The sequence below is a fragment of the Mytilus californianus genome, unplaced genomic scaffold, assembly GCF_021869535.1.
Source record: "Mytilus californianus isolate M0D057914Y unplaced genomic scaffold, xbMytCali1.0.p SCAF_10, whole genome shotgun sequence".
Classification (NCBI taxonomy): domain Eukaryota; kingdom Metazoa; phylum Mollusca; class Bivalvia; order Mytilida; family Mytilidae; genus Mytilus; species Mytilus californianus.
In genome coordinates this window covers 66,669,987-66,694,943 of record NW_026262582.1, presented here as the reverse complement: position 1 = coordinate 66,694,943, position 24,957 = coordinate 66,669,987, and the positions used below count along the sequence as shown (strand labels likewise).

General features: G+C 32.6%; 1 long non-coding RNA gene across 1 annotated transcript in view; it reads left to right on the top strand.

The window, feature by feature from the left end:
• The window catches only part of LOC127719026 (uncharacterized), a 40,322-nt gene extending 19,182 nt beyond the window's left edge, over window positions 1–21,140 (top strand). Inside the window, exon 3 of the long non-coding RNA XR_007990110.1 lies at window positions 20,806–21,140. This is a non-coding gene — a long non-coding RNA (uncharacterized LOC127719026). The remainder of the gene's footprint in view (window positions 1–20,805) is intronic.
• Window positions 21,141–24,957: the final 3,817 nt, after the last annotated feature.

Genomic DNA, 24,957 nt, shown 5'->3' with positions numbered 1-24,957 from the left:
AGTATATAAGTCTATAACATTTGCGCAATTGTATACTTGTTTTATTGACGCAAATGAATGCTGCAGTTTTCAAAATATAGTGACGCAAAAGAAGAATTGGCGTAATTAAGTTGTGGCAAAAATTGATTCTTTTTCTGTGCAAATGGATATCGGCCTTTAAAACACCGTTTGTACACTAACAAACGTGTATTTATCTTTTACGCTGTCTAACATGGGATTAAAAGTTTTGGCAATTTGTGTAGGATTTTAATTTAAGAAAGTAACGAACAAGTAAGAAGATCGTCAAAAACCTGAAGTGTATCGGAAAATGAGCTATGCACGATAAAAGAAAATAGTCTGGTGCGACGATATGAAATTTTACAGAGGCATGTATTATTTGTAAAATTGAATTAGTCTATTAATAACAACCATTTGTAGAACTGATTCTTTTGATCCTTTAAATATGTGTAAAATATTCTTTGATAGTTTCTTTCATAGATACAATTGCAGTATGCTTATAAATACTGTAGATTTGTATTTGATCATTGATTGCATGCATAATGTCCAGTGACAAATATTTCATGAGTTCTTACAAAGAACAAATCAAAAACTTTTAAAATACATTTGATTGGTTATTTAAGGTGATTCGATCTTGATGATATGCATGAAAGTTTGTGAAGCTTACCTCTGAAATAAAGAAATCTAAAAAAAAAAAGGAAGAGTTATTTTTTTCTTCTTCTGTATTTTACTCATACATGCACTCAAGCACTTTTTACAGTCAAAATGACAGTTTTAACACCGACAGCAGCAATTGCAAGCGACGCTGGTTCCATATAAGTTTTCACGAATTTTTATAAATCCCTTCGGTTTATATCAGACTCTGATATTGAGGGGAACATATACTACCATGGATGTCTTGTCTTTTTTAATACATTTAGATATAAAACGTGTATCTCATATAAAGCCTCATCTATAGAACATTATATATAATATTGTGTCAAGGAAATATTTGGATCAAAGAAATATTTGGAGGAGGAGGAAGAGAAGAGAGAGAGAGAGAGACTAATATTTTTCGCGGTATTTGGTCTCGTGTTACTCATGTCAAAATGTGATGGAAGGACATGTTTCCCCTTCGTTTTATATAGCAGGGTATTCCATAGTGTAATTATATTAATTACAGTTTTTTTTCTATCGGTAAGAAATGGTATACAGTTCAAAAACTAATTATCTTCATTAAGTTATAGTACATTTAAAGTAAGTTTATTGCATTGCTAAACGCTTCTCAATCAAGATAAAACGTTTACAACCAATACTATTTTTTGCGACTGAATAAATTTTATTTAGAATAGATAGTTCACGTTCCATTGAACTAAGGGTATTGTTTAGGTTTTTTTTTTAAATTTTATAATGATCGAATTTGAAATGTTATTAACACAATGATTCAAAATTACAAAAAGACATAAAAAATTACGCAATTAGTATAAAACAAAAATTATAATAATTAAGATAACTTATTTGCTTTAATTATTTAATTAACAAGTGAAATGTTATCAATCCAATCTTTCCAATCTAATATAGTCCAAAGGGTGACAGGTGTATAGAAATATGGTCACTACAGGTCTTCTTCCGGCTGGCAGTAAAGAACAACCATGGTAAAGAGGTGCATCCATTTGGTTGTTCGGGATATACAAGTACGCAACCAACTATAAATCAATCCAATCTAATAATTCTTTTTTTTTATCCCGCATTTTTTTTTTATAATAAATTAAAAAATAAAATAATTGAAATAATTTTCTGAAATAAAAACCTAATATATATATCATACGCTTTACAAAACGATATGCCACACGATAGATGAAACGTTAAACGATATCATATACCATATACGATAAACGAACGCTAAACGCTAAACGCTAAACGCTAAACCATACCATGTACCATACGACAAATCAAACGCTTTACGATACCATGATGCAAACGATATACTGAACCCTAAACGATGACATTTACCATACGATACACGAACGCTGACCGAACGTTGTACGTACGCTATACGAATGATGTACGAACGATGACCGAACTCTATACGAACGATTCCCGCACGCTGTACGTACGATTCCCGAACGAAAAAAGTGTTAACTTTAACGTTACAGGGACTGTATATATATATATATATATATATATATATATATATATAAGTCTAGAGATTTGCACAACGATACTAATATAAGAGGGTATTATACGAAGATGTTGTTAATAAATCGTGTTGACAAATATTTCGGCTTAACAAATAGCCTTCTTCGGTGTCAATTAACAACATCTTCGTATAATACCATCTTATATTAGTATCGTTGTGCAAATCTCTAGACTTATATATTTTTTTTCCTTATCTGCACAGTATCGTCTATTCTAGACGATCCGGTACATAGTAAATTTTCTGGTTGGTCCTTTTTATAGACTTCTATATATATATATATATATATATATATATATAAGTCTAAAAATGTGCACAACGATACTAATATAAGATGGTATTATACGAAGATGTTGTTATTAAATCGTGTTGACAAATATTTCGGCTTAACAAATAGCCATCGTCGGTGTAAATAACTTTAATTCTAGACGATCCGGTAAATAGTAAATTTGCTGGTTGGTCCTTTTTATAGACTTCTATATATATATTGAATTAATAACAAATATTTTCCACTGGACATTGATTTAATTACAATCACTTATAAAGTCAGAATAATGTCTATGGTAATTATGAACTCCCTATATACAAGACCAAATGACCAAGATTTTAACAACTATAGGTCACCGTTCGGCCTACAATAATGAGTAAAACCGAAACCGCATAGTCAGATATAAAAGGCCCCCAGATGAAAAATGTAAAACAATTTAAACGAATAGAAAACGGCCCGATTCATGTACAAAACAAAGAACGAAAAACACATATGATAAACTGCAACAAACGCCAACCACTAAGATACAGGCTCCTGACTTGGGACAGTCATATATGAATTGAGACGGGATTAAACTAGTTTTCTGGAGCCAAACCTTCCCCTTAACCTGAAACAGTAGTGAAACCGTACACATAAGAACAAACTATAAAATTTACTTGAACGGCTTAAATCATTACATATAAAATTGAGTAGAAAAGGACTTTAATCATTAGATCATTACAAAACAAAGAAAAAACATCTTACAAGACTCAGACCGGACGTTGCATGGTATTTATATATCCCCACAACAACAAAAAAGACATTAACAGCAGATTTGAGAGGACTCGCAGTTACTGACAGTTAATTCAAAACCAATAACAACTAAAACAAATACTAAGACTAAAATAGCAATCAATACACATCCAGCATCCAATGGATTTAGTGTATAGACGTCATTAACAGTCAGAGAAAATCATGAATTCGTGAATTGCTGAGATACAGTGAATGTGTATAATAATACAATAATTATATTTAATTTGGTTTTAATTTACTGGTAACAGAATCAACACTATTCAAACATCATAGCTGTCTTTTGATACGCCTATGCCAGACCCAAAGACCTATTACTAACGCTATTAGCGTTATTATTCACATGGTTTTGTGAGATTGTTACAAAGAGGCATTGTTACAAGATTATTAATAAAATGGTCGGTGAGGACTCTCGGGAAGATTAGTTTTAACTAATGGGATTATCCTCTTGAAATAAAGATTATTTACTAATTTATTTATTTATTTATATGAAAAACGGCTCACCCTATAACAACGGACATTATATTACGCTTACGTTGTTATAAGAGACGGAAATTGTTGAAAATCATCTAGTTATACATACATGTAATGGAAATACAAGTTTCAAGAAAGAATTTGTCAATATATAGAACATTGATGTTTAAATATCAAAATCTTATTTCATTGAATTTCTAAAATGTCACGTTTTAAGTTTTTATGTGATTTCTCTGGTAGTTTGAACATTTAAAATATTTTTACAACAATAAGTGGCACACAAGTATACGATTGTGAAGTAGCAACTACACGACACAAAATAACGAAAATGCATGACGAGATTAATGATTGTCTTCACTACGCTAATGTTTATAATTGAAAAAATAGAGAATGTACCATGCTCTTCATAATGAATCGCCATTAGAGTCTTAGATATGTTTAAATAAATTCAGCAAAGTCGTTGACACAAAAACTCCAAATGGACAAACAAGTCAAATATAAACAAAACACTAATATGAGAAACAACGACAAACTACTCCCACTGAACTACAGGCTCCTGACTTAGGACAGCCACATACATAATGAGGCTTGGTTAAACATGTTTGTGAGTGTTATACTTCCCCTAACTTTGGAGCATGGTGGAACAGCACAATAAGGACACACTATAAAAATCAGTTGAAAAAAGACTTAACTAATCGGATTGATACAAAGAAAAACATCAAACAAAAACACAGACAGGACGTGGATGATAGCGTTGAAAAACTAAATAAAATTTTCTGACTCAGACAAAAAACCATAACCCACAACCCCCCTTTAAGTTAAATTGATGCTCCCTTATGAAGTTAATTTTAAAAATTTTATATTAATATTTTTTTTTCTCGAAGACCAGTGTCTGCTAAAAGTAGGAGAAAAATTAAAGAAAATTAATGCAGTTGGTGTCTCTTGAATATATAATTGATTGATCGTCACTAGTTGTTTACATGTTTAACAATAAACAAAACATATGTGTTTACGAATTACAAAACACAGGCGGTTGCATAATTTACAATGAAAATAAAACCGAAATATCAAAGTTAGCAATGAAACACATATGACATGACAAAACTTTGTAAAAGAGGGGCGAAAGATACCAGAGGGACAGTCAAACTCATAGATTGAAAATAAACTGACAACGCCATGTAAATGGGGTTTTCTTACCATAAAGTCTATCCATTAAAAAGAACTTCTAGCGGAATATGAAATGTAACCTGATTGATTAGTAGATTAACAAAATATACAATACAAAAGACAATACAAATCGGTACATGCAGGGAAATTACTGAAGCATCGGTCACACCTTATCGAATAGGCAAACGGACGCCGAACGGATAACTTTTTTTCAATCCGATCATGTCCATAAGACGTCCGTTGTAATCCGTTAGACGTCCGTCCATATCCGTTTCATGTCTGTTCTGCGTCCGTTTTATCTGTCGACATCCGTTCAGTCCGGTTGAAAATTTTGAGCATGTTAAAAACTTTGAACGTACGTTCAACGGACATTTTGTATCCGTTACTTGTTCGTTATGCATACGTTGGAGGTCCGGTAGACAAATTCTACCGGACATATAACGGATAAAGCGGACAAGGAATGGATTTGAAACGGACATGAACGGAAGGATAACGGATAAAACGGATACGTATACCGAATGTAAAACGGATATACATGCAAATTGAAAATTTCGCGTCAGAAATAGCAATTATTGGTATGTCATATTTCTGTTACATATATGTATGAATATTTTTGGATTGACTTCTGAATCATTGTCAAACAGCGTTATTGGCATTTTTCTCTGACATTTTTTTCCTCCTTCTTTTTTTTTTCCACCCTATACCTTTGGCGGCATTTTGAAGAATTAACTAAAACCAGTTACACGAAACTTTTTAATTATTTTAAGGTCACGTGTATGGGATTTACATGTATTATTATTGTCGCCTTTAAATTTCTGCTTCTCTTCTTTATCTGTTTTATTCCGTTATGTGTCCGTTTTATGTGGTACTCGTCCATAGGATGTACGTTCGACATCAGATCTGTCCAGTACGTTTTCGTTTATCGTACGTTGCATATCCTGTGTGTGTCCGTAAGGCATTCGTTACGCGTCCGTTTTATTTGGTCTGTACATCAACGGACTCCCACGGATAACATTTTGTTTACGGAAAACTATTTTCAACCGTTCGGCGTCCGTTTGAGCTATCCGGTTAGGTGTGACCACAGCTAAGCTATAATTTACATTTATAGAAGGTTCAACTGTTTATGTTGTTATTTCAAATTTTGAGCAGAGTGAGATCAACTATATCGAGTTGCAAATTAATTTTCAGTTCGATTTTAAGTTGAGTTCAAGATCGTATTCTAGTTTCGGTTTGATTTTAAAGTTAACGTTATACTCCGAGTTGGAGAAAAAGTCAGAGTAATAGTTTGAGAGAGAAATCTAGTTATAAGACGAAGTAGAGTTCGAGTTATAAATATGTCAGACAAAAACGAGGTAAAGAGGTTTTGTTGAAACATGACTAGAATGAATACTAGTATATAAAAAGGTGAAGTTGGATACCAAACAGAGAAATCGTCAATATACTAGTAAACATGATTAAAAAAAGAAAAGACAAATATGATTCTAGAGGAAACGGGATAATTTACACACGTTTGTTTTGGTCGTTATGATTATGAAACAACGTCAAATAGTACAGCAGCGACATTTTTTTAGTTTTGAAAACAAAATTGATATTGGAAGAGCCTCTATGAATATCAAAATATTTGTAGGCTACAATTGAATTTATACAGTTTTATGTAAACGCCTCGTTTTGACGAAGGACATGTCTTGTAAGAGGTTTTTCCGATTTTAAATAGCCTTTACATATGATATAAAATTGAGAATGGAAATAGGGATTGTGTCAAAGAGACAACAATCCGACAAAAGAGCAGAACACAGCCGAAGGCCACCAATGAGTCTTCAATACAGCGAGAAAATCCCGCACCCGGAGTCGTGCTTCAGCTGGCCCCTTAACAAAAATATGTACTAGTTCAGTGATAATGGACGTCATACTAAACTCCGAAAAAATATAGACTATATTACACCCACTACATTTAAACTTTGGTGGATAGTTGTCTCATTGACAATCATACCATATCTACTTATTCTTATGTAGGTCTCTGATAGTAGACCATTTACTGTATGTTAATTCTTGCTGGGTTCTTTTTTGTTGTCTTTTGGTCGTTGGGTTGCTTGCTTTGTCATGTTTCGCAAATCTTCTTGTATTCATGGCTGAAATCTGCAGATTTTAGATTTCAAAGATCAATTTTTGCCACTCTGTGATTGATTGATAGGTTTTCAGTAAATTTATTTAACTTTCATGTATACTCTTTTTAAGTTGCAAGTTTTTTTTTGTCCCCTGAAACGCCTGATTTTCTTTATGCAAACTGTATAAAGGGAGTAAACACATGTTATTTACTCTAATATCAAAAACTCGGTCAACTCGGCAATATAAAATAGGTAGTTACTATTCTTCCGGTCAGCCTGCAAAATAGACAAAACCTCAGAAAGAAACAAACGCAAATAAAAAAAAAAATGCCGTATATATGATTTTATCGTTTCTCTTTTTATATAAAAACAGAAAATGTCAGCAGGTTTAAGAATTTCGTGTAGAATTCAATTTTGGTTAAAATGTTGCTTATGGAATACATTCCATAACACGTATACTAACTTCTATGTATATTTCTCAAAATAATGTAGCTGTATACTTCGTTGGAGCTAATTAAAGGGTAAACAGCTTTATTATCATATATAGAATAAATAAAGAACAGACCGAAAACTCTATAGACCATGTGTTGTAAATGCTGTTATTTTAAAGGGCATGCTAGTTAATAATCATTAAAATGAGAAGGGTCAACAATGCTAACAATACACCATTTATGTAAATCAAGTGCTACATGATCTTCCAAAGGCAGTTATGTTTCTTTTTGAAACAAGTGTTACACGAGCTTCCGAAGGTAAAACGTACATTTTTGCTTTATTTATCATTATACTTTTCCGTATTCAGATATGCAAATTTGCGGAGAAGTACGTACTAGTCGTATGCTCTAAAAATGATCCAAAAGTAACGAAACCACGGAAAGATTAGTATCGTCGCCAAATTGTTTAAGGTCAGCATATATGTTAGTTATATGTCCAAATTTGACCCTTCTAGTGTACCTAATTTGTCTCCTCTGCGAGCATATAATGGTCGTCTTAGCAGTATTTACTTGCCTACTCGTATATTCATAACAGTCACTGTACTGTACATGCACAATGCATATGATATGGAATTATAAAAGACACCCCCCTTTTCCTATAAAGAATAACAAGGAATATTTGAACTAAGCAATTAACTAAGTCTTAGGGAGAAACTATTTAACTTCAAGGGAAAAAAAAAGGGGGGGGGGGGGGTATTTTTTTTTTCTGTGTCAGAAAGCTAACATTTGTATTTAGTATTTCGACGCTATCAATCAAAATTGTTTTTCTTCAGAATTGAACACTTTAAGGTTTGAAGAAAACCTTGATTTAGAATATTTTTTTTTTCGTCATCTGCTTGACCAGAATGTTTTTTTAAAGAAAAAATCCATTCCCTTTTGAAGTTAAATTGTCGTTCCCTTACTTATTTTTGCATGTTTGTATTTACATAACAATATTCGGTCAATAGTTTTTAATCGACTTGTGTGTACCTTACCTAGGGAATTTGGGGGGGGGGGACTTTAAAACTTAATTGATAGGGGATGCCGCTGAGGTTCTTTTCATATAATTTAATTTTATAATAAGGTATTCTTTTTATTACATATTTGAATTGCTTAGGTGAAAGCTTGAATGCAAATTTTGGTAAAATATTCGTCGAGGGATCGAAACTGTATCGTATGCCCTTCCTGCATTTTGTGTTGCAAAATATTCTCATCCCGCCTTGTGTCAGATTATTTATCTACAGTTCTTACCAGGCCAGCAGTATATTTATGTTCACACCCTCTCATTTAATCAGTTGGTTGACCTGAAAAGGGGGGCACTTTCTACATACAAGGTGGTAGGACATGCCGCTTGAATAGGTCTCATTTTCCGGCTTCAAAATATATGTACATGTATAGGTGGGGCAAACTATACAAAATATATGATAAGGTCAATAACGTTTTCATTACTTGTTATATGAAAAGCCCTGTAACTTTCCTGGTGTTATGACTGTTTTTTATCCATAAATTCACTCTTTTGACAAAGGTATACATTTTTTTAAATCAAATTATATGAAAGAATCTCATCGGCATCCCCTATCAATGAAGTATTTAAGTCCCCCCCCCCCCCCCCCCCCTTTTCAAATCCCCGAGGTGAGGTACACACAAATTGATTAAATTGCCACCTTTAAATTTCAGCTTCTCTTCTTTATCCGTTTTATTCCGTTATGTGTCCGTTTCATGCGGTACTTGTCCATAGGATATTGTTATGTAAATATAAACATGCAATAATTAGTTAAGTCATCTGATTGATTGATTGATTGATTGGTGCTTAACGCCACTTTCAACACTATTGTGCTATTTCGTGGCGGTCAGTTTGTATTGGTGGTGGAAGTCGGAGTGCCCGGAGAGAACCACCGACCTTCGATAGGAAAACTAAGTCATCTGATATTCTCATCTTCCTAGATCATCCAATTAAATTACAATATCAGATCTACATACATGTCATGCATCTGCCCTTTGTAAAAACTATTTATAATTACACGGTATGTATTCTTAAATCTTAATGTTTGAAATAAAAGGTTTGTAGAAGTGGAGGATTTGTTGTATAAATCAAATGCGGCTGCAAAATATATAATTTGTGTTTTTTCAATACTATACCGAATAACTGTAACACATGTACTTATAGTCTGGGAATATAGAAGTCAGCAGTTTATCTTGATTACATCAAATTAATCATGTCAAAACTGTTGTAACTGCATGAATGGGGTTTTCTAACCACAAAGATATCAAATGCCAAGCCTATCCTTGATCTAAAAATTATGGCGGGATCTTAATTATTATTCAGTAGAACAAATTGAAGAACAAACTAATGATTTGTTTATATTAACTAATTAGTGAAAAGTAGATATTTTTGTAATGCTTTCGTACAAATTCGTTCATGCAATTTATTATTATCATAGCTGCTGTGCATATGTCATCTTTAAATTATTCTTGTGTTTTCCTCTATTTGTTACATCATACTTTTTAATTTGGACACTTACAGAGAGGGGACGACCATTTGATATTCGTTTGGTGGGTGAGGGATGGGCAGTAAGATTGATCATTTATTTTCATCTGTTAATACGAATGTTTTTTTTTTATTATTTTTTTTTACGTTGGTTTCAAGCATTCTGTGCTGCCAAACAAATAGTTTCAGCCCGTCTTGTGCAAAGTTCTTTAATTTCACCTCATACCAAGCTAGGTTTATCCTTTTCTTAATCCTCCTATACCCCACAGAAAATCAAATGGTCGTCCCTTTAGATTAAGCAAATATTATGAAAACAAAGTGTCATCAAGGACAGACAATGGCGTATGCATTAACAAGACGGGAACTCAATGACAAAAAAAAATGACAATGGAGCAGATTGCCGATCAACTATACAGTTAATAAATGTAGGGAACTACAATTGTTTGTTTTCTTTTTTCCTTGATTATAAAAGCAATCGTACTATCAATTTTGTTCTTACTAAAAAAGGACAAAAAATCGTCCTGAATATGCATAAAATATTTGCAACTGGACGTTAAGCAACCAACAATCATTCATAATTTGAGGAACATACATCTGTGTCTCTCTTGTGAACTGGACGTTGTCTCCTTTCCCTTTTTTTTTTGGGGGGGGGGGGGGGGGGGTCTGTTTTTTTTTCTGCAAAAATAATCATTATATTAATCCTGCATCTTAAATTTTTCGTCAAATTATACAAAAAAGGGGCACAATCATTTCTGAATCCCAATTGACTGAATAAATCTAAGAAACATAAAGGAAACACATGACATCTAAAGCACTTGTTTTAATTGTCTAGCTACACAATTGTAACTATCTCAAGATGAAGTCATCTGAAACAGGCAAAGTGACATCTAGAAACATTGAATGGTTACGCATCTCTTTAAAAATACACACAATTTGCAAATCGTAACGTCGAAACAAAGTGCGTACTTTTAATAAATTTAATTTATCTATTTCCGACATAAGTTGGACGCAAAATAACTGTCAATTAATTTTCTTTAAAACTTTGTTTTTTGTCCGTAAGTGAACAAAAAGTAGGTCGATTTGGCAATGTACAGCCTGTTGACCAACTGAACACGTCATCGGAATGAACATGAACCCCGCCGCATTTTTGTGCCTGTCCCAAGTCAGGAGCCTCTGGCCTTTGCTAGTCTTGTATCATTTTTAATTTTAGTTTCCTGTGTATAATTTGGAGTTTAGTATGACGTCCATTATCACTGAACTAGTATACATACCTGATATACATATGATGAAGACATAATCTTTCAATCAGTTTAATTGAGGTCTGGAGCTGGCATGTCAGTAACTGCTAGTAGTCTGTTGTTATTTATGTATTATTGTCATTTTGTTTATTTTCTTTTGTTTCCTATTCTGACATCGGACTCGGACTTCTCTTAAACTGAGTTTTACTGTGCGTACTATTGTACGTTTGTTTTTTCTACATTGGCTAGATGTATAGGGGGAGGGTTGAGATCTCAAAAAACATGTTTAACCCCGTTAAATGCGCCTGTCCCATATCATGAGCCTCTGGCCTTTGTTAGTCTTGTATCATTTTTAATTTTAGTTTCCCGTGTATAATTTGGAGTTTAGTATGACGTCCATTATCACTGAACTAGTATACATATTTGTTTAGAGGCCAGCTGAAGGACGCCTCCGGGTGCGGGAGTTTCTCGCTGCATTGAAGACCCATTGGTGGCCTTCGGCTGTTGTCTGCTCTATGGTCGGGTTGTTGTCTCTTTGACACATTCCCCATTTCCATTCTCAATTTTATGTAAGTGACTTGATTGGTTAACCTCATTTATCAAACATTACATGTATTCAAGAAAACTAGCGAGCTTGAAACAAAGCTAGTTTATATAAGTTATATAAAAATAAGGTGATGTGGTAGTATTGCTAATGAGACAAGTTGAACTGAAGTGCATGCATTCAATTATAGTCAACACCACGGCCTTCAACATTGAGGAAAACCCATACTGTATAGTGACTTATAGAATATGATTTATTTTAAACTAAAAGCATGAAAAGAGTACTGTGACAACACGACTGTCACTGGTTGAGGGAGGATTAAGCGTTCGAAATATGATTAACCCTTTTATATTCTTTAAAATGCCTGTTCCAAACTAGCAGTGGTCGTTAATTACTTATTATTCTTTTTAAAGTTTTTAACATATATTTGATCGTTGGTTTGCTCTTTTGAAAAGTATATTTCACATTATGTCATACCAGTGTCTTTTTACAGTAAACTTTAACTGTACTGCTATTGCTCATAGTTCGAGACCGTACGATGAAATATATACAAATGTATGTTTGGCGCTTTCAAACAGTATGCTACATGTACATTAAATTTTATAAAAACAAGAAAATAGGTTTCATGAGTTGTTAACTAGCGGGAAGTAATTGTTCAATGAAAGGATATTAGTGATTTTATTTTGAGAACGTGTCAATGTGTGCACGTATATGTACATATACATTTTCGAGATGTATTTAATGTTTCAATGGAGCTTTCTTTCAATTTGACGAAAGGTACGTACGCTTGACAAATCATACGTAAGACTCGTTTTATGGATCCTTTATTTTGACAAATTTAAATAATAGTCATGGAACTTCGATGGCATTTCACCCTAATGTTAGCCTATTAAGGACCATTACCCTACATGCAACGACACTTATTAAATTAGATTGTTCGTGAGATATAGGATTTCGGGATGTACGATAAATTAAAATATTATACCATGCACCAGGTGGAAGGAGATAACTGTGCAAAATATCCTAAATATAGGATTGTCAGAAGAAAAAAATACCCCTAAAATCTAAAACAAAAGTGCTCCAACCCCCCTCCCCCACTTTTCAAAATTACAATATTTGCAACGCCCAAAATAATAAAACGAAGAAGAAAAGATGACCTTCATACTATGCCATATGCAGGTGCTCGTTTAATAACTTGTGAATCATCGCCTCTCCCTGGGTAAAATTCATTGTCACCTCGTGATGTGTCCATACACAGGAGTTAGGCTCTCCAATGGAACCGTTATTTAAGCGGGGAATTGCGTTTTGTCTACAGTCCTGAACATTCATGAAATATAAGCCACTGGATCTTGAGTGACCACTATTCGTCTATCTTCCAAGCATGTGTACTGTTTAATCGTCATTATGAAATCCACAATATATATGATGCAAAATTGTAGATTTATTTTCTTGATAAACATTTAGGTTTTAAAATGTGTATGTAAATGAACAAAACGATCTACATGTATATGATTAGTTGATCTATAGTTAAAGTTCAAGTGCAGATTTTGCAATGAGGCGCATCAGAGTACCTCTACTCAACAGACACATTCCTAGCCTCCATTTCTAGATATTTGCTTTTATCTATTACATACAATTAAGTCATATAGAAAGAGAGAGAGAGACGGTTTAATTGCCCAAAACACACAAAGCTTTTCGTTTTTGCTTTGAGTGTAAGGGAACGAGCATTTAACCTAAAGGGGATTATGATTTTTTCCTAAAAAAATATTCTGATTTCCAATTTGACAAAAAAAATATTGCGATCAAGCAGATTACAAACAAAAAAAATTTAATCCAGATTTTCCCTTTACCTTATAGTGTTAACATTTAAAAAAAAAATGATTCATAGCGTCGAAAAACTAAGAAAACAAATTCTGACTCAGACAAACTAGAGGTTCTCAAGAGCCTGTGTCGCTTACTTGATTCTACTTTGGTTTTGGAAATCATGTACAAATAGATTAAAATCATAACAGATACCCTAATAATGAGTGAGGCCAAATTTGGTTTAATATTGGCCCTGTAATTTAATAAAAAATCCTGGTGGCCATCTTGAACAGTAAATCGGCAACAAAGTAACAACACTTCATCAGCACCTCATAAGAAACATTTATGCCATGTTTGGTTTCATTCCATTCAGTGCACCTCTAGAAGAAGCATTTGTATGTATTTCTCACAGGGTCTTATGTTAAATGAAGTCCCCCGCTGGCGGCCATCTTGGATTAAGGATCAGCTTCAAAGTAACAACACTTAGTCAGCACCTCATAAGGAACATTCATGCCATGTTTGGTTTCAATCCATTCAGTGGTTCTCTAAAAGAAGACCTTTGTATGTATTGTCCATAGGGTCCTTTGTTAAACATTGTTCCCAGCTGGTGGCCATCTTATATGATGGATCGGCTACAAAGTGACAACACTTGGTCAGCACCTCATAAGGAACATTCATGCCATGTTTGGTTTCATTCCATTCAGTGGTTCTCTAAAAGAAGACATTTGTAAATATTTCCCATAGGGTCCTATGTTAAACTAAGTCCCCCGCTGGCGGCCATCTTGGATTATGGATCGGCTTCAAAGTAACAACACTTGGTCAGCACCTCATAAGGAACATTCATGCCATGTTTGGTTTCATTCCATTCAGTGGTTCTCTAGAAGAAGTTCAAAATGTAAAAAGTTAACGACGACGACTACGACGGACTACGACGGACGCCAAGTGATGAGAAAAGCTCACTTGACCCTTCGGGCCAGGTGAGCTAAAAACTATATAACCCCCTCCACCTTTTAACGTGACATGGTTGCTCCCATAACTTGTTTGTTTTTCTTCTTCTTTTAACCATTTAATGCTTGTTTAACAGTGTGAACTTTATAACGTTCATATTAAACTGAATTTGCAATTGTAGTTATAGTTTCACATTTGTTGCCTGTGATCACAAGAGTCACATTACTTTTTTCACATTTAACATAAAATAAAAAGATAAAAAAAACTTGATCACAAAATCTGTTTTTCCTAGATTTATTTCACATTAATTTTTCAAAACATTGTAGCATCCTTGCTTTGCAAATCGGATGTTCCACGTTGACAATTTGCTGATAGTTTACTTTTAAAAAAATAAAAATAAATGTGAATCTTGTCGTTAAATTTAGATTAACGTACTTCAATAATGCCATTAAAATATTAATCTTGAATCTTGTGCTTAAACAATTCCCGCAAAAATGTGTGTAATCGTGGTTTATGTAAGTAACGTATCGGACGTAAGTGTATTCGACACTATTTTTCTTTATTTTCTAATATTGAAAGCGCCGGACGGTGTATTTTTTTCGATATGCTTATTTTTGAAAGATAAATTTGATCATGTAGAAAAGAATGCTGAATACCGGATAAAACAAAGACTCTAAATTGTTCGTTTAACTGTGCGGGATGTATAAATACGCAGCTACGTTCGATAGGAACTTGAACGTTAAATCGGATGATTTATGTCTATGGTGTCACGCTCTTTGCATGCGATCGAGCCCCTGAGGGATTGGTTGACATGCTGGTGACCTGTTGCTAGATAATATGTCTATCCTCATCAATACCCTAGTAGTGGCAGAATCCAATTCTTAACATTCACACAGACAAGCCCTTTCTTTTTAAAATCAACATATTCAGGATATTGTATCCTGTACATGCATGACATATTTGACACTGGACGTAAAACCATCAACTATCAATCCTAGTATTGCTGCAGCGTACAGATCAAGTAAAATAATTAATAGAGGTTGGTACCTAACGTTATCATTAGCACATTAAAATTGTTTATTAATTTCATAGCCCTCTGTTCTCACTTCTTTGTATATTCATAGCGGTATCTCTGGTAAAAAGCATTGAATTCGTATATTCTTTTGAAGGGTTCCTATTGAATTATAACATGTGCTGAATTATGACAGATATAGATGACTATTTCAAATTGAATACATTTCCTAAAGGTGTAAAGTTGAAAAGCAAATTTGTCCTTTTGACATTTGAACATTTTTTGTTGCCAGAGAACAGACGTCGATTGGGGAAATACAAAAAGCAGTGTTCAGATATTTTTGTATCGGATTTTTGATGTTTACTATCAATTCTGAACCACGATTATACTTCGGAACATCTCGTAACTGATCACATTAACAAATTTAATTGATGGGAAAGCAGGGATAGTTAGCAAAGTGTTTCAAAATAGGATATTATACCTTCACAATCTGATCAGATTTAACATATTATTTTTTTATATTTTAGACGTTTATCTGTAATAATAATGACAGAAGTAAAAGATATCAGAAGATGTGGTATGAGTGCCTATGAGACAACTCTCCATCCATGTCACAATTTGTAAAAGTAAACCATTATGGGTCAAAGTACGGTCTTCAACACAGAGCCTTGGCTCGCACCGAACAGCTAGCTATAAAGGGCCCAGAAAATTACTAGTGTAAAGCCTTTCAAACGGGAAAACCAACGGTCTAATCTATAAAAAAAAATGGGAAACGAGAAACACTTATTTACCACATCAACAAACGAAAACCACTATTTACCACATCAACAAACGAAAACCACTGAACATCAGGTTCCTGACTTAGGATAGGTGCAAACAAATGCAGCGGGTTTAAACGTTTTAAAAGGTATCAACCTTCACCCTTACCTGAAACAAGCCTGTTAAATATGTTCCTGACAATATGAGTATTTGGACAATCTGCGTATATACGCGTATGGTCTGACAATACGTGTATGGTCCGGGTAATTAACACGATCAACGTTAAAAAGGTGTACAACATAAATTAAGAGTTTCTCAAAAATTAAATTTTGACATATTCAATCATATTGTAGCCATTGTTACATGATTAATTTAATAAAATGAATATTACTTGGAATAAATATTATAGTGAAATAATAAGTGGCCATTCATTATCAATTTTTCCATAAGAATTGCAATCTGTCGACTTTGGAAAATTAGAATTCATTTAGAAAAAAATAAAGTTTATTCAAGAAATATCTAAATAACTGAAAAATAATAAGAAAACTGCCCAACTCACATGCACTTTGGTTTTTGAACACTATAGATTTCTCCTTTTTTTAATGTTGTTTGGTGTTCAAATTTGTTTTTAATAAATTAAACTTCATTAATATATTTCTAAATGTGTTTAGTTACTTTGTTCATTTGTTCTTGATCCTATATATACGATCTTACAATGACAGTAATATCATATTAATAGCAGCAAGAATACGTCAGTTTCAAGAAAATAAGCAGAAATAGCAATTTAAAGGCGATTTGAATTAGCTCTAAGCAAATAAAAGATAACATATACACCAATAGTCAGACAATGCAATATGTTAAAAGTAAAATAAATCAGATAATAATAATTTGAACTGTTTTCAGTTCTTAGAATGAGATGTGTGTTCCTGCAAAGGAAGATAGAATTATTCGAAAATACCTATATGGTCTCAATACTCATATGGTCCAGCCCGTAAATAACCAAACAAGTGTAATATTCATCTGGTCGGACCATATGAGTATACGCAGATGGTCATGCCCTTGCATATACGCGTATGGTCCAAATACTCATAAGGTCCGGAACAAATACATTGTCAAATTGCCTTTCTAAGTTCCTACATGCAGTAGCTATAGGTACCTGCTACAAGAAATCAGACTTCGTGAGCCCATTGTAATGTAGCTTTTAAGAAACGTTTGAAGGAAATAAGGCCTTTGTTTGTTTACTGTCAGTAGGTTTAACAAAAATTCCAGAAGAACATAGGCCACGTCCATTCTGTGTTTTTGTTAGATGTATTTCTATTTGTATACATCTGATGAGTTAAGCCTGTTCCAACTGATTTTTATAGTTCGTTCTTCTGTTGTACTGTTAAACCACTGTCTCAGGTTAGGGGACGGGTTGGGATCCCACTAACATGTTTAATCTCGCCACATTCTGTATGTATGTGCCTGTCCCAAGTCAGGAGCCTGTTATTCAGTGGTTGTTGATGTGTTACATTTTTGTTTTTCGTTTAATTTTTGTACATAGATTAGGCCGTTAGTTTTCTCGTTTGAATTGTTTTACATTTGTCATTTCGGGGCCTTTTTTATAGCTGACTATGCGGTATGGGCTTTGCTCATTGTTGAAAGCCGTACGGTGACCTATAGTTGTTAACTTCTGTGTCATTTGGTCACTTGTGGAGAGTTGTCTCATTGGCAATCATACACGTTCTCCTTTTTTATATATGATAGGGATGGTAAAGTTTGTAAAATATTTAGATAATGGGGAACACGTTTCCTTCATTGACAAATTAGTAACTATAATCGAAATCTGAAATTATAAATGAAATTAAGTGCATACATGCAGTTGGTATTAAGGTACAATGTTTGATACGTCTTCTTTGACACGTAAGATTTTTTTTGCAGAGGTTCAGATCGGGATAATGCCGGAGTGATAACTTTATTGTATGTTTAATCTTCAGCTGGAAATATTAAGACGAGCATTTTTCTAGTCTTTCAAAACCTATTGAAACATCTTATGAAAAGGCGTTAAAACTATATTTGTACTTTATTTTGTATTGTGTTGTTCGATTTGTTTGTGTGCTGTCGCATTACTATTTTATCTCGAAATATATGTTTTCATTGGTTAATTATTTTTAATATTTATTCACTCGCTATGCTTTATACGTGTATTTGAATATTTTATGTTACACAAGTGGTGAGACTTTAATAAAGTATTGAATCTGAATCTGCAAACTATATTAACACTTATAACCATTGTATGTAGACAAATTGTCATTTAGAAAAATGCACGGTATTTACATTGCAAATAAAAAACATGAATCATTTTAAGCAGTTCATGTATATCTGCAACTCTTATTTCTCTTATTATAAGTACTTTCCTATTCCAATATAGTATATTACACTATTCTATAAAACCGCAGTTAGCATGTGTCACTGGTTATGTAAACATTTTGTTAAATTATCAGGACGTTCATCTCTCCCAGCAGGTTCCTGCCGATAAAATTATCAACAAACACAGATGTGAACCAAAGAAAATCGTATTCCAAATTTTCTATATTTACATTCCAAATTACAATCTGATTAATATCATGTGACTATTTCTGCACAAATGTATACTCAATTGTGTTGCCGAACCGTCCGCCAATATGCATATGAAAAACGAATAAGATATGGGTCACTTGTTCGTCGTTTTTTTTTTCATGATGGAATACTTTTTTTCATATTGTTTTTTTTACCTGAAATGACTGCGAACTATTTAATTCTCTAACTTAAAATTAAAATGAATGAAATCAAAATATGACATCATTCCTTATTCTCTGTTTTTAACTAGTGTATCTGATTTTAGTCAATACTTATAAGTTTATCCTGCGTTAACTTAAGCAAACGCATAAAATCATTTTAAGATTTTTTTTCTTATAGAAATATAGAACAAATGTATGTAGAAATATGCACATAATACGCATTTAAATGTACAAATAGTTTCCAATTTAACTGGAACGTAGTGAACAAATTGTCTCCGATCAATTTATGCTGACAACAGATATTCCCAAATAACAATAGGTTATTTACAAAATGCGTTTCTATCTCCATGAGCGTGTGCTATTAAAAAGAATGGAATGTATAAATATTTTATGTTGCAATTAATTGACTGCCACCCATAATTCTACAAATTTCATCTGTAAACTTCTAAGATTTTCTGATTTTCTCTGATTTTCTGTATACTAACGTCTACATGAAATATTATGGACATTGTCGTTACAGTCACCGAATCATTTGTGAATGAAAAAAAAAAGAAGCAAGTCTCAATTATTTGTATTTCTTAAATTTATTTAGTTTTTAAGTGTTTAGTGGATTTGTTTTCTTAGTCAGATAGTCATTGTCCACCATGTTGGGATCAGTAATTTGCTATGATGCAAAGAATAAATTTTCAACTGTGTTGATTGCCAGTGTTTTAATGTGAGATCCGCATCAATCGCATATATATGTTCATGCTGATTTGTGCACAGGCTATTGACAATAATTATTGTCATAGTTGTCAGTTTTGTAAGGACCTCGATTGTTAATTCCCCGTTGTTAGTTTTCTAACAGATTTTAGTGTTAATAGATACATGGTTCTGTGATTTTTTCTATAATTTGTATAAAGAATATATTAACTGTACATAAATTCTCAACTGACCTCCACATGCATGATTTGGTATGTCGTAGAATGATATTTCGTAACACATAAAATGATTCTTTCTTGTGCATTACACCCGATTTTAAATAATCTTTAGTCAAATTTGAGTTATCTACTCCTTGTGTGTAATAATACTCGTAGTTAGAACCCAAATTAATAAATTCCTAAATGTAAATTTCACGATTTTTACGACATGAAATTGAACATCGGTTATACAACTATTTTCTGTTTAATTTTCAATGTTAAAGTTCAACTTATACATTCGGCTTCTATTTATTCTTCATAAAGTCACTTAGATCTTAAGAGACAAATTGTTTCAGTGATTGATGGATAAGTATTTCTTAATGTCCAGTGGCAAATATTAAGGGTGAGGATTTGATTGTTCAAGACTAGATAAAAACTAAACAGAAACATGATACATCTTGGTATCAAATTATTATATTATATAACACTGGCAGGACGACGAAAAGGCCTATTTCAAATATACTGTAAAGATATTTATCTATATATTCCAAAATACATGAGCTAATTAGAAAATGAAGAAACGTAAACAGCATAGGAAAATGGGTGCTTGTTATACATTTTTTTATTATTTTAAATCTGAACTTATTATGATAATGAGTTGTCTTCCTTTTAACTTCGTTTAAGACAAAAGTTGTTATCTCCCATGTCCTTTTTGACAAGAAGCGTCTAAGAGAGACAACTCCACTTTGATCCTATATTTCAATTAAATTATGAAATTTCATAATATTATGGTATTTCCTATTTGCCTCGACTGAAACAGTTATCCTTCATTTTGCATATCATTGAAAAAATATGCTCATTTTAATTTTGACTTATAATCAAATACTGACTTGTCTTTAAACATCACAGAAAAGGAAGCAGATAAGTGGGATATGGTACCCACAGAGGAGCACATTGATAGATTGGCTCCACTGGTTGCAAATAACTCACTTCCGTTCCTGATAGAACTTGGAATGGAGTTTCAGACCTGGGAACAGATCGCCCACAGGCAAAATGAACGAGATTTGGTCAGACTTAACAAGGACATTTTAGAAGAATGGAGATTACAGTTTTGCAAAATGCACAGTTTGAAACGAACTTTGAGAAATATCGCAAATGCATTCATTAACATTGGTAGAAATGTACAAATAGTTGAGAAAACTTTATCAGATTTGTTCTGACTTCTTTTTATTCAAGAACAGTTTTCTTCTGTTTGCTCCCGGTGAAAAATGAAAAAGAAATTTTTAGAGAATATTTATGAAAAGCAAGAATAATTCATTTTAACTGTTAATGCATATCGACAATTCAAAGACATTTGATTGTATCAATACACATACTTTTTACTGTGTGGAAGAACAGCAATTTAGGTTGAACATGTTATCATAGTGAATATTCAAACAGTTTTTGGTATACTGATCAATCAAGTCGTCTTTCTGTTTGGAAAATCATTACTTCGTTTTTGTATTATCGTGAACGGGAAATGTGTTAGTGTACACCATGTTTTCAAGTCTTAGTATATCTATATTTTTGCTAATTCACCTATTGTCCTGCAGTCACTAATAAAATAAACCAGGCCGTTAAATGGTTTATACAGTTTATTGTCATAACTGAATGTTTTGTTCCGATAAGCCTGTTATATAGCACATATAATATTAGACTAAAATGTACATCAGCAATGTTAAACTATACTTTCATAGTTAAAAGTCTATCAAGGAAAGACACTGTCCTACAAAATCAAATAAAAAACTTCCTCTTCTATGCTACATAGACCACATTTGTTGATTGATGGAAATGTTGGCTGCAAGTTTAACTAGCAAATAATTTTTACATTTTCAGTATCAGTAAGGGACATTAACATTTGCAGTCTGTATTAAGACATTTACGTTTTACACTTGTTTTGGTCTCGAATGAACAACTTTCACAATTGGTCGATTATCGTTCTTTTAATGCATACGCTTTTGAAAACAAATTGCAACACATTGTTTAACAAGAATCTCACGAAAACTTTACCCGGAAACAAATGAGACCTTGTATGCTAAACTCCTAATAGTTTGAGGCCTTGTTTTTCTTAAAATGCAAATGCACTCACTGAAAAGGAAGAGTGAGCTTCCTAAAGTAGTTAAACCTGACAATGAGGTAATGTGTCTGTCTTAATATGATATGATTGCTCAATTGTCATAGTTTGGTCAGTTGGAATGATATGATTGCTGAATTGTCATAGTTTGTCAGTCCAAATATGATATGATTGCTGAATTGTCATAGTTTTGTCAGCTCAGAATTAATTTTGGGAGAAAATATATATTTATGAAAATATTTCTCAGAAAGAATATCAATTAGTACAAAAACTCTTTTCTATGAATGAATAAAATACCAGTCTAGTTTATTGTTTTCCATGAAAAAGGAAACAGTGTATACGGTTGAATACGCTTGTTGACAGCATGGATAATCAGTTGTAAATTTGAAAGCAGACACCCATGATATTATGGATACCATTTAAAGAGAACATTTGTGTACGTTCTGGGTTTTTTTAGTACAAGAGATATACTTACATTTATTATGTTCCCCATTAATTTGTCACATCAACTATCTAATAATATCAGAACAAAATATGTTTATTGATTAAAAAGGAAAATAAACATAACATCGAATGTTTTTGAAAGCCTTATATGCGAATTTCAATTTTGCCCTTGGAAAATAATCGTAATAATTCTCAAATCATATACTTTTAAAAACGAATAGATATCGGTATATTTTAATGCAAGGACCAATAGATTATAGTACAGGGTCATGATAAAATATTAGAAAAAGCTACACGCTGGATGGTTTTAAAAAAGAAGTAAAGATATTAACAAATTGTCACAACTATATGTAATAACATCATAGTGACCATACATATCATTAATAAAAACAGACCACACAATTTAAGATGTATCACAAATTTCTTTGGTATTTCGTCTGTTGATTGCATTGTCGGTTTATATTTTTTCATATAAAAAGCTACAAACATGCGAAAAGAAATGCAAAAAGAAACAGTAAATGGGAAATCTTGTTCATTCCGGGATATTCTACACTCTAATTTTTTAGAAAAATTTAATACACCAATGTACACGACTATACTTCATTTCGGACTAATTAGTTTACACTAACTAATAGTTACATGTAGTATTGTTACCTTATCATGTTAACATACTGTATTGGTGGTTTTTGTAGGTGATTATTATTCCTTATGTTCAAAATAATGTTCTAATATGTATGTTGTATTTAGAGAGTACTGTATAACTGTAAGGTATTATATTGCTTCTGACTCTAATGGTTTGTTCAATAGTTCTGAATTAGATCATGTGACTTCATGTTAAATAGTATTTAACTTGCTTTTTTTAATATTTGGAAGAATGACAAATGCACGCCTGATTGGTTTTCTCAAGTTTGTGACTATCCTTTTACAGCTTTGTAATGTATACATTATTTTGTTTCAACTATTTGAACATGTTTGAAGACGTTTGAATTTTTTAAATTGCTTCGGAGGAAATTTTCTTTGTTCTATTTTTGCAGAACTGACAATAAACACTGCCCTTTACATTTTGGCATATTGTTTTTACTACTGCAGATATATTTTTAAAAAAAATGCTTGATCGTACGTACTATGATATCAAATATAAATTTCCGGTTTTCGAGTAAGTTTTCAAAAGACGAATTGTTTTGACAGTAATTAACGTTTTTACCATTTTATTTGGTCTTCGTAGGCATAATGTAATGTTCATGATTAAAGACTTATATTATCATATGTCTCCTTCAGAATACAGCTATTATTTTAGTACCTATAACGTGAACATGTGTGTACATAGTCGTAGCTTGCTTGCCTTAATTTTGCCTTCACTAGATAAAACATGTATCTATTTTCCTTGAACAAATGAAAACCCAATGGCAATTGTTTACATTTGGTTATATCTTTCAATGTTACTTATGTGTATTATTTACATTGTCTTCTTTCAATGTTGCATTATTTTTAAAATCAAGGATTAAGTCATGTGCTTCTGGCTGGTTATCAGTTGCTGCTCCGTCAGTTGCAACAGTCGAGTGGCTCACGCTAATACACATCTGGGATATATCAACTTCCCTAATATAACAATCAAGGCAACGGGGAAAGGATCGTTGTTAGAACAAGTGAAATATACCTACAGTAATATGTAAAAAGGGGAAGTTTAACGTTCAACGAAATCATGATGGCGTTGAATTAATTTTAAATAATTTATTTGCGTTATATTTTCTGTATTCTCTCAAATCTTTTTTAATTGAACTTTGCGCTAAATGGTTATCAAAGGGGGTCGTATCCTATTCCTCAAAAGTACAATCTTTGGGTTCTTTTTACTATACCACATTGTTATAATTCTTAGAAATAGCTTTTTCTTATTTTGTTGCAATATCAGCAACTCTTGCAACTTTTATTATACACAGAATTGTAGCTTTTGGATGTGTTAATCAACATAGCTTTAATTATGACTATACATGCCATATATTAACAAGCTTATAAAATAAAAAATGGTTTTATTCATTTTCTTCTTGTGTTGCTTTTCATGTAATTGCATTAAATGTGCATTGACCAAAATAGAAGGAAGAAGAAAAACAGAACGCACAAGTCAATGTCCAAAGTAAAATATGAACAATGTAAATCAAATTAGTTATGTTTGATGATGTTATGTTCATACCTGGATGTGTCTTGATTTTATGTATGTTGGATGTTCTCGTAGTGATGTACATCATATCATACAGCAACCTTCAAACAATTATTATTTTAATTAACAACATAGAAGACAAGCTGACCCACCGTAATTTGCTATATATGTGTTTGTATTTTTAATTTCGTGAACATAATACTGAAACAAGATTGTCATTGGACAATTAGGTATGATTTACACAAAAGATATACACAAGAGTCTTCATTGACAATTTGAATTAGGGTCTTTATCGACCTACTTCAAATGTTTTAATCCGTGACTTTTGGCATTGCTTATTGATATCACA